Here is a 10,843-nt window from a genome sequence, read left to right as displayed (position 1 = left end):
GCCAAGAATTCTTATATGCGGTGCCATCTGGAAAATAGGTTTCTGCGATCCAAATTCGATAAGGTCTCTTGTCAATTTAAAGTTTCCATCATGAAATATCGAAAATTAGATCTTTTTACCATATAAAATTCAGTTATCATCGAAACGGGTATACAAAGGTAGGTTTAAAAAGATTGCCCCAGCCGATTCAAACCAATTTGGAATGTTAATATTCTATAAGGCAGCGACTACCGTTGAGAAATCGAGAAAATCGCAGTTTTTTTTTCAATATAATTTTTTTAAATATCACGTTATATAAGGAATGGTCGAAAAAGTCAGCTGATTCTAACCATTTTCAAAAGCATTCGTGATTGAGTCAAACAAAGTCAGAGTACCATCTTTTATCGAAATACCTGAAAAATTGCGTCCTGTAGGTTCAACAAAATAGTACACGGGCAGACATCAGACGAGCGTACAGACTGTCAGAGAAGCTTAATCGAATATTTTGTGCTCACTAGCTTTGATTCAAGAAAACTTGAAAGGAAGGAGGACAATATTTCTGCAATGTTTTTGTCAAGATACTGCGGGAGTACCCAGAGAATACCAATGGGAACTTTCATTGTTGTATATGCCATAGATTTCGAGCGATGAGGAACAAAATCTTATTTTTTTTTTTTTTTAGCAGAGATAGCCTTTAACCCTCTTGGTCAATTTTCAGCATCAATCCACGAGCAAAAACCACCCATGTTTTTGCCAAACTTCTAGCTGCTACGTTAGCACAAACGAACATGTCGAACATAGGGTCGATTCGCATCTTGATATTAATCGAAAATATACAAACTTTATAGTATTTCTGAAGCTTTCTTCGGTAGGAGGTACAGAGAATATTCTTTCTTAAGATTCGTGTACGCCTTAGATGATAAGGCATTGAAAAGAACAACTTAGAATGTTTGCTTGTTTCAAAGTCCTTTTCTATTATTGCGAAAGTCCGAATAACGGTCAGTTTGAAATTTACTTTGCTAAATTAACCCTGGGATGTCTTGTGCAGTTTTTTAACCAAATTTTTTCTCCTTTTTGAATTTCGAAGAATGTATGGATGGATGGATGGATGGATGGATGGATGGAGAAAACTTCCAACTATAAATCTTTTGCTGTTTAAAAGTCTAGTCACCTGATAGAATCTCTTGTAGCTTAATTACGCTTGTATTTAGCAAAACAGTAAAAGCAAAATTAGTTTACCGCCATACCCGGGAGAATAGCGTACGCACGTACACCTAAATACGATGCCTTGCAATAATTCCCTTTAATACAAAGCAAAATAAAACTACTTTACCGAGAATTTTGTCTTCGTTATTTATTATCTTAAAGCAAAATCCACTGCATGTATAAAGGTATCATCCATGTTCATAAACGCATACACGTACACAACACAACATAATTGCTAGGGCGGTTTAAGTAGTTTGTCTTTGCATTTAAGGCAGATGCATTTCTGTTTTGTATTTCGTTTTTTTTTTGTTGCTTTTCTTTTTTCATTAAAACATCTGCTGGAAGCACATTTTTTTTTTTTTTTTTGGTTTTTTCAATTAAGAAGACAAGCTGGAATTAAGATTTTCGTTTTTGGATTCGTTCTCTATTTAGATGATTTGAAATATAAAAGCGTAAGTAGAACAGCATTGTAAATAGAAAATACATATTGTATTTCGATGCTTACTGCATACGTACAAACTCGCACACATTCATATCAAAACACTATAAATAAGCAGAAGAATGCGAGGGAGAGAGAGATAGATAGAAAGAGAGAGAGTAATAGTTATGAGTTTAAAATCTTCGATTATTGATATGCCATACACGCGCTGAATGAATGAATGGCTCGGTATTAATCTTTTGTGTGCATCTTACTCTTATACTTATGCGATATACGCGTGTGAGTGAGTGCTTGTTCTCGTAAACCATTCGATTGCAGCTGTTCGTTCACGTACGAATTGTTCATACATCATATATACACGCACAGGTAATCAGGATAATGTTGCGATGTGACCTATAATGAAATTCTTTTTTGTACGACACTTTTCTTTTTTACTGAGTATCTATGTATTCGTTTAGTTTTTGTGTTCCTTCGTAAACATAATCATTTTCAGGTTAGTCATACTTCTTCGGGAAAGTCTTTGATATACGCATATGTAATAATAGCAAGAAGTTTAGGAAAAAATAATACGTTTAAAGTGTGTTATTAACGAACTTTTTTTTTATAATGCGTTCTTTAGAACCTGAACATTTTCCTTCCCGAGCATGTTTCAAAGGTTTATTTCCTGCGATTAATCACAAGCAATGGTGCTTGGATTGAAAAGCCTCTCTCTCTCTTTTTCGGGTAAAATATTAAATATAAGTAATTTCTTGATGCATTCGTTGTACTTAAATTCCTAATTCATGCAATACTTCAAAGGTGGTTCAAAGAAAGTTAGCCGGACTGAATAGTTAATCCATTTGGAATATTTCACGTTATTATAAGTGCCTAACTTTATTGTCTGCTTACCAATGAAACTAATAAAGAATAGAAGTAAAATTCTTCATTAAAATATTTATCACAGATACTGAAGCGGCTTTAAGCCCTTGAGTAAGTTCAAGCCTTCTTTTAATCGCAAGTACATTACAGACTTAAACTATTATCAATCAAAAAGGCAGATTTATTTTAATCTTCTATTCCGTTTAGTTATTGTCTTATGTACATATAAGAAAACCACCCAAATTGATGAAAAGTGAGGATCATAATAGGGTAAGCGAACGAGTTTTTCCTAGGACAAAATGTTTCCACTTAAATATTTCAAAAGAAAAGGAAAAGATAAGCGGGTATTGCAAGTCGCCAACTCTTGATGAATATGTGTACAGTGTTTGTACTTTTTTGTATACAATTTGAAAAAAGAATTCAACAAAAAATCTTCACATCTTCCGCATTGTCATTTTGAAGTTGCTGGCTTTAGTTGTTTCCTCAATACGCAAAAAATATAAACAAGTGAAAAAATTATATTCTTTCATGCCCGCATCTTCCATATCAATCACCGTGATCCTGAAAGAAAGGAAAACAACTAAATGTTCACACTCCGTAATATTTGGTTGGCGCGGTTGATTTTTTCTATTTTCAGTGTAAAAGTGGAAATTGGGCCAACTTGTGTGCAAGAACTTATTATATTTCTGCAAAATTCGAAGGCGTTAACTTCATTTTTGCGGCCCGAAGCATGTTTACAAAAAGTATTCTTCCGACGGACGGATGGAGATGCTTAAATCGATTCCGAATTGGATGCTGATTGAAAATATATATAAAATGTTTCGACAAAATGAATATACCTCTCATCCTTCGGTGATAGTATAAGAATGAAACAAACAACTTATAACACGAAAAGAGTAAAAAAACATGGACTTAAATAAAATTAATAAAGAAATATAAAAGAAGAATTAAATTTAAAAAAAAAATAATTTTAACCAAAACTAAATTATAACTTTCGTAAGGTTCAGCCAAGGAATTTTGTGTTCACCCTGAACTTTTCTCACTTGGCATGATGAACCATCTGTAGCTGATTCGCAAAATTTTCAGAAGAGAAGAAAAGTGTTCTAAACAATTGCCGGTTTCTCTTAATAACCAACACATAAAACATTTTTTGGGAATTCGAAAAGCAAAAAAGAGAAAGCGCACCGCAATTAGGCAACTTTTCCAAGATTGTGGGAAAGCATTATACTTATGCAGGGAAATTATACTCGTTAGATGATGGCATACGCGCGACCTGCGGGCTCAGAATTGTTTGATAAAGGGGGACTCGTCTGCGAAATTATAAAGGAATGATATTGAACTGTTCGTAGGTGCGCAGGCGTTCTCCACTGCTGTTTGTGATTGTATAATCGCCAATTACTTCATATATTAATGTATAATGATACTTTACCCATACTACCTTAACACATAATTACCGTAAACAAGTTGAGTTCGTGCAAAAACACATTTCCACAGTTTCCACTGCTTTGTTTGCGGTGTTTGCTCTTGGATCATAACATCCGCCTTCCACCATAAAGGAACAGTTTAGCGCTGGTAAAGTTGCCCATTTTGAAAGTTGTGCTAAATTTATCTTCTCGCCTGAATCTGAGTGCTTGATACCTAAAATATACTTTAATGTCCCATACCGAGTGCCTAGGCATTTTCGTCTACTTGATATTAATTACTACAGAACCAATTATGGTAACAACGAACCTATCCGAAGATTGTGGAACAATATAACGAGAACTACGACCTGATCGGTTTGGGGTGGGTCCTTTTATCATAAAGTAAAATATATTTAAAGACTTGAGCACTTTGTAATGAAAGGCGTCATTCGTCCTGGTTGGTGATCAATTGAATCATGGTGTTTTGAGGATTAAAGTTTTTCAAATTTTTACGTTTACGTTTAAATTTATGATGCCCGTAATGTTCGATTATATGATACTTATATTGATCGAAATGCATTTTGTTACTAATAAATATAAATGTATATAAATGTATATAAAAAAAGACAGGAAAAAAAATTGTGTTCGTTCGTGACCGAATATTTGTATCCATCATCGTCATCCTAAGGAAGACAAAACAAGTAACAAGCAAAATTTTTACTCTCTATAAAATGGACTGAAGCGGCTGACCTTTTCTATTTTCATAATAAAAGTCTTTGCTTGGAAAGGGTATATCGCTTCCAAAATCGTTGGCGAAATTGCAATCGATATCTTCATTTTCTCTAACGGGAGGATGCTTACCGCGGGTACTGCACTGTTATGCAGACGAAGAAGTGGATAGACGAACTGGCAGAGATATTCAGATGCATTTCAGGCTTGAAACTGGCCAAGAATCCATATATTTTATAGGGTTTATTTCTGCGCGTTATAAAAGTATTGAAAAAAAAATTAAATTTTGATACACTGTAATGTTGGGTAGCCGCGGTCAATTTTTCCCATTTCTGTAAAGATCGCAACATTGGCGATAGAATATGCGTTCAAATTTGTATATATTTAACTGATATAGTTTATGATTAACGATAAAAACCAAGTTTGTTATTTCTTTTGGAAGACGGTGGAGTTCTCAGTTTACGTGGTGTTGTAGACGTGCCCTTCGATCGATTTGGACCATTTTGAATACCAACGCTGCGTGCAAGAACTTCCGATGCTTTTGCCAAAATTTTTAATGTCGACAGCTTCTTTTTTGCGGTCATGAGAATGTTTAGATTAGACTTTACATAAACGAATGGACAGACGGACAAGCAGACAAACGGACAGATGGACACTCTTAAGTCGATTCAGAATTTGGTGCTGATCGTGAATACATATAAACATTGTGGGGTCTCTAAGGCGTCTTTGCAAGCGTTGCAAATATTTTGATAAAACGGATATACCTCCTTATCTTTCGGTGATGGGGATGAAAAAAAATAAGGCATAACTTGTGTTATTTACTGAAAATTATTTTGTTATTCACTTTTTGGACGTCAACTTTCCAGTCTTCGTGTGGATTGTAACATTATAATGCGTCTTACATTTTTCTAAATAGTTGTTTGCGACTGTTACAGGCAATCCTAGTTCAACATGGACTAACAAGTCAGCGATTAACTTCGCTACGTTGATGAACATATGGTACAATTAAATTAAAGGGAAACGTATGTGTCTCCGTCTTTGCTTTGTGAACGTATTTTAGTTTTCCATTTACAATATTCGAGATGAAGTTTTATGTAGTGAAACGCTTTGGTATTATACGAATGCTGGATAAGTCGCTAAATGAACAAAAATTTAACTATTTAATATTTCCCCACACTAAAGGTTTGAAGCGATCTTTTGATCTTGAAAAGTTTGCATTTGTAGAACAACAAAGCCATTTTTTTATGAAAATTGGTACAAAATATTACTTTGGTATATAAATGTACAATATAGGAATTATTTCTTGGAGTCCTACTTTTATAAGTCTTCTCATGATAAGTAAGCCTTCATGTGGCAATCAGGCATATATTTCGACATTTTATGGGGAAATGTATTAGGCGAAGTGGTGTCGAGTATTTTACAGTTGCATATATCCCGACTGTAACGTTTTAATTTGCTTGAGCGTACCTTTGCGGTAAATAAATGTCAATTGCTTTTATTTAGAATTCTCTTTTCTTTCAATTGAGCATAAGGGTCGTGATAATAAAAGAAAAGAACATCGATCCAAATTTTTCGTGACAGAAAGATTTCTTTGTAATCACAGCGCATTACTTGCTATATACGTATTTTTCTAAGTTCATATGTAGACGACATAAACACACAGACACGCACCTATACATATATATACATATACATACAAATACGTCTAGACACGGTTAACGGTTGGAGGTAAAGAAGGCCGGACATAGGATATTTATTCGCATACACACACACATATACACACCTCTTTGTATGCATATGTAAGGGGAAACTAAAGAATAACGTCCCGTATCTATTTTTATATTTACCTATGTTTTAATTTTGTAAACAACAATTTCACACGACTAACTAGATAAAAATAAAGAATAAGAGAAAACGAAACGGATTAACTTTTTTTAACCTGACGTAAACCATATTTCCGCACGGTGATGAAAATGAAAAGATATGATCCAATCTGGTCACTACTTCGATTATTATCCCAATCTTAAGCAATATTTTTTCAATTTAAATTAATTCCTTATCAAGTTTCGCAGGCATTGTCTCCCAAAGAAAATTTTACAACAAAGATTAAGGAATTGACCACCAAACCAAATTATTCATTTTACTTACATATATATACTTACATATATATACTCATAATATCATCTTTAATTAAAAAGCCCTTAAAGCGATGTTAGGGTATTGTCGCGTTCATTAAATCCTGTAAATTTTAAACTTTTAAAAATTCTTTGTGTGTTTTAATTACTTTATATTATAATCCGTTATCTATGAAAAGTTTTGCGAATAATATAAATATGTTGCTATTTCTGTTTAAAAAGCCGCTTGAAGCATAAAAAAACAAATTTTTTTTGATAATAATCTTTTTATTTTTCTTGTTGTTTTTTTTTTTTTTTTAATTTAAAATTTAATTCAATATTTTATAGGTTATGCACTAAGCCAAGTTCTTACCGTGTGGAAGAAAAGTTATTTGCATTTTTTGTGATACTGTGCGTTGTTCGAAACGCTTTTTTTCTTCCTAAATATTTTATGGTAAAGAAAAGAGAGAAAAAAGCCATGTGTTGTGTGTTTATTGAGGCGTAATACTAACCGGTATAAATGGATAAAGAAAAACTAAGAAAATAAAAAACGAAATAAAAAAGCAAACTGCAATAGCAAGCTCTCTAAAGCATATATGATTTTTTCTTAATATTCTTTTTTGTTCTTATTCATAAAAAGAGATAAATAAAAAAAGATAAAGGCATAAGTAAAAAAAAAAAAAAAAAAAAAATGTAAACAACAAATCCCAAAGAGAATGAAACTAGCAATAAAACATGAAATTAACTCAAGGGAAAAGATTAAATCAGTTGGACAACTGGTTGATTCTTGTGCTCTACATAGAGAAACAGCCAAACAGTAAAGCAGCTAAGTAGCTAAACAGTCAGCCAAGCAACCAGCCAAGCAGCCAGCCAGCCAGCTACCAGATAGCCAGCCTGTTAAAGTCAGCCGTTTTGAAGATAGGTCAGCGGTTGGTATATAAAATGAAATACGACACAGAAAAATAAGAAGAAGAAGAAGAATTTAAAAACATTTTGCACCTGCCGCTATTTTTATTATTAATGCCTACACTGCTGTTGCTTTCGGCTATTTTTTGCTTTAGCTATAATAATATCATTGGCAATTCCTTTAGTTAACTATGCCCATGGCGCACAGTTGTTTTGCTTTCACTCCTTTTTTTTTTATTTTATTTTTATTTTACTTTTGTTTGTAAAATTGTTTGCATGCATATGCCGTTGGTCATGTGATTAGAGCTTATATAACGCATACATTTTTTTTCGTGGCTTTGTTTTCCCCTGATGCAGTAAGGAAAAGGATCAAATATTTTCTTCTTTTTCTCTTCTGTTTGCATATGTTCATCTTTTCATTTTTTGTTTACACCTTTTTCCAATTAAAAGTCAGTATTTTTGGTACTTTTTTGGTTTTACTTATCATTATATTCCTGTTAGTTTTTAGTGTATGTTTTTTTTTCATTCATTCATTCATCCATTCATTTAATGTTTCAGCCGTACATTCGTTTTGTGCGGCATATCATGTTGTCTGCCGTGCCGCCTTTCTGTACAACTGACATCGGTTGTTATATGACAGGTAGTTGTTTTGTTTGTTCTTCTTCTTCCTTTTTTCCTTTTTTTTTTTGCGGAAACCCTCGGCTGTTTTATTAAATTCTGTCTTTTATTTTGTATATCCACAGTAAGAAAGAGATATATTAAGTTTATCAAATAGCTCGATATCTGAATCTGGGCGACGGTAAAGACAAACCGACAATTTAAAGACAGACAGATGTTAGGTATCTTTATAGTGTGAGTATGTTCGTGATTGGCCTTGGATTTCAGTTCAATTAAAAATATCTGTCTGTCTCTCTGTAGAAAGTGAAATGGAAAGAAACTGATAAACGAAGCCATAAATATCGCAAGTTCGTTGAGCCTTTCTATGGAAGCCATCATGCATAATATATGAAAACATATAGAAATATCTTACACTCGTTACGATTTGCATGAAACCGTGCCTAGTAACAATAAAATGAGTGGCAAATATCGTAAATAGTAGCTGCTTAAGCAAATTCATTTACAACTTTCATAAAAAATATCATAACCATTTTCCAAGATGTAGTTAGAAGAACTAAACAAATATCGTAAGTGAATTTGTAATTTACGTAGAAATATTTATATATACCTTGAAGACAAATACCGTGATGACATATTTGTTTCAATTGAGTAGGAAACGAAGAATTGATCGAAAGTATGATCGAAGGATTCGTCTTTAGCCAAATATCAACTTTTTGTTGTCGATATTAATAGACGTGCAATGCACTTTGCGCATAAAAATTTTTATATTAAAAAGTTGTTTTTTATTTTACTTTGATTGTCGCTGTTGCACATTGGCGCGTTGCATTGTTGATGATAATGATGATGATGATGATGATGATGATAATAATACCCTTTTACGATTTTCAGTGATAATTACTTGCATGCAGCAAAAATCTGCTGGTATTTAGCATTATATTAAATATACATAAGAAATTAAAAATTTAAAAATATACCTGAATGTGGCCAGCATGCATAATGTGTATGTGTTATTTTAAGACCTTATAATTTATGTAAGCAAAGTGTTAATTTTTGTTTTTCCATTTTTTTCATGTCAGTTAACTTATAGTATATATGTATATGGAATAGATAGTGTCCTTGTGAATAAAGTCTATTTTTTTTTTTTTTTTTTTTTTTTTTTTTTTTAAAGAGACGCACATCTATGCGTGCTTGTAATACCTGCATATAGTGTGCTTCCTTTTTCGAATTTTAATTAGTTTAGGCAGTTTTAATAGTAATTACGTATCAAGTCAGTAAAACCTATTATTAGGGGTTTACTATGCGAGACATTCTCGTTTTTCCTTTTTTTGTTTTTGAAATGTATTAGTAGGTATGATTGTTAGCATGAGTTGAGCCGCATTACATCTGACTTTAGGAATATTAGTTCATGTGCTTGGTTCGGCTCATTCCACTTCCAGCTCAATGCTATTGCAATACGAATGTCCATTGAAAGTGAAACAGGAATTGAGGAATCTGCCAAAATTGTAGTTTTAACGTGTAACGTGCCATTTTGCAATTTTAGTTTTTTTTTAAATATTGTTGATTTTCTGAAATGTTCGAGAACGATATCTGAAGAGTTTAATAAGGGTGGGTCAATTTTTATTCGGTAGCTATCGCTTAAGACTAGAAGAAACGATCACCACTTAAAACTTTAACCCTGTTGTTTTTTAATCTGAGCGCACCTCTAACGCTTCTTGATCATTAACCGATAGGTCTCAAATTAGGAAACAATTAGTGCTTCTTGTTCACACTATGGTATTACTAACTATTAACCCTTAGAAGCTAATTGGAATTTTGTAACAGTTTTATTGAAAATTACGATCGCAAGAGAAGAGTAATAAGTTTTGTTAAACGGACCGTAAAGACATCTAGAAACTTTATGTTGTGGAGTTCGAAATGCCACTTTTCATTGGGAAGCCGACATTTAACTATATACCTGCAGTAGAATTTATAAGATCAGCACAGTCGGATGAAAGACTACAATAAAAGTAAAAATACTATTGAATTCCTCTTTCTAAAATCGACATTATTGTTACTTAAAATGAACAAATTTTAGTTGTTACCTGAACGTTGCTTACGCGAAAAATTAATTATGAAAAACATCAAGAGCAAAAAGGTCATTAGAGAGAAAATTCCTTTATCACACCTGTGGTTTCCATTCAATTCTTAATATTTTCGCCTACTGCACGTTGTCTGTAAGATAATGGAACCCTTTTTCAAAAATCTCTCTCTCGTTTTAAACGGTCAATTTATAGAGTTTATTGCAATCACTGCTAGCTAGACTTACATGTAATACTTAGAAAATTTCTGGCATAATATTTTCTTTTTCATCATTTTTATAGCATGAGATAGATTTTTTAAAATTATTTCCTTTTTTATATCACGTCTTAAAAACTAAGAAGCAGACATCAGGGATTCTATAAAATCCATAAGCTTTTAATGGAGTCTTCCAGTTTTGTGTGCCAACTTAGCGATAAACATAAAAACTAATTTATTAAGGATTTATAGAATTGTGTTTTAAGTTTAAACGCTTACAAGCTTTAAAATTTTACGATTTATTTTAAATTTAAAGT

The sequence above is a fragment of the Glossina fuscipes genome, unplaced genomic scaffold (genome assembly GCF_014805625.2).
Source record: "Glossina fuscipes isolate IAEA_lab_2018 unplaced genomic scaffold, Yale_Gfus_2 86, whole genome shotgun sequence".
NCBI lineage: Eukaryota > Metazoa > Arthropoda > Insecta > Diptera > Glossinidae > Glossina > Glossina fuscipes.
Note: the sequence above shows the minus strand (reverse complement) of the source record.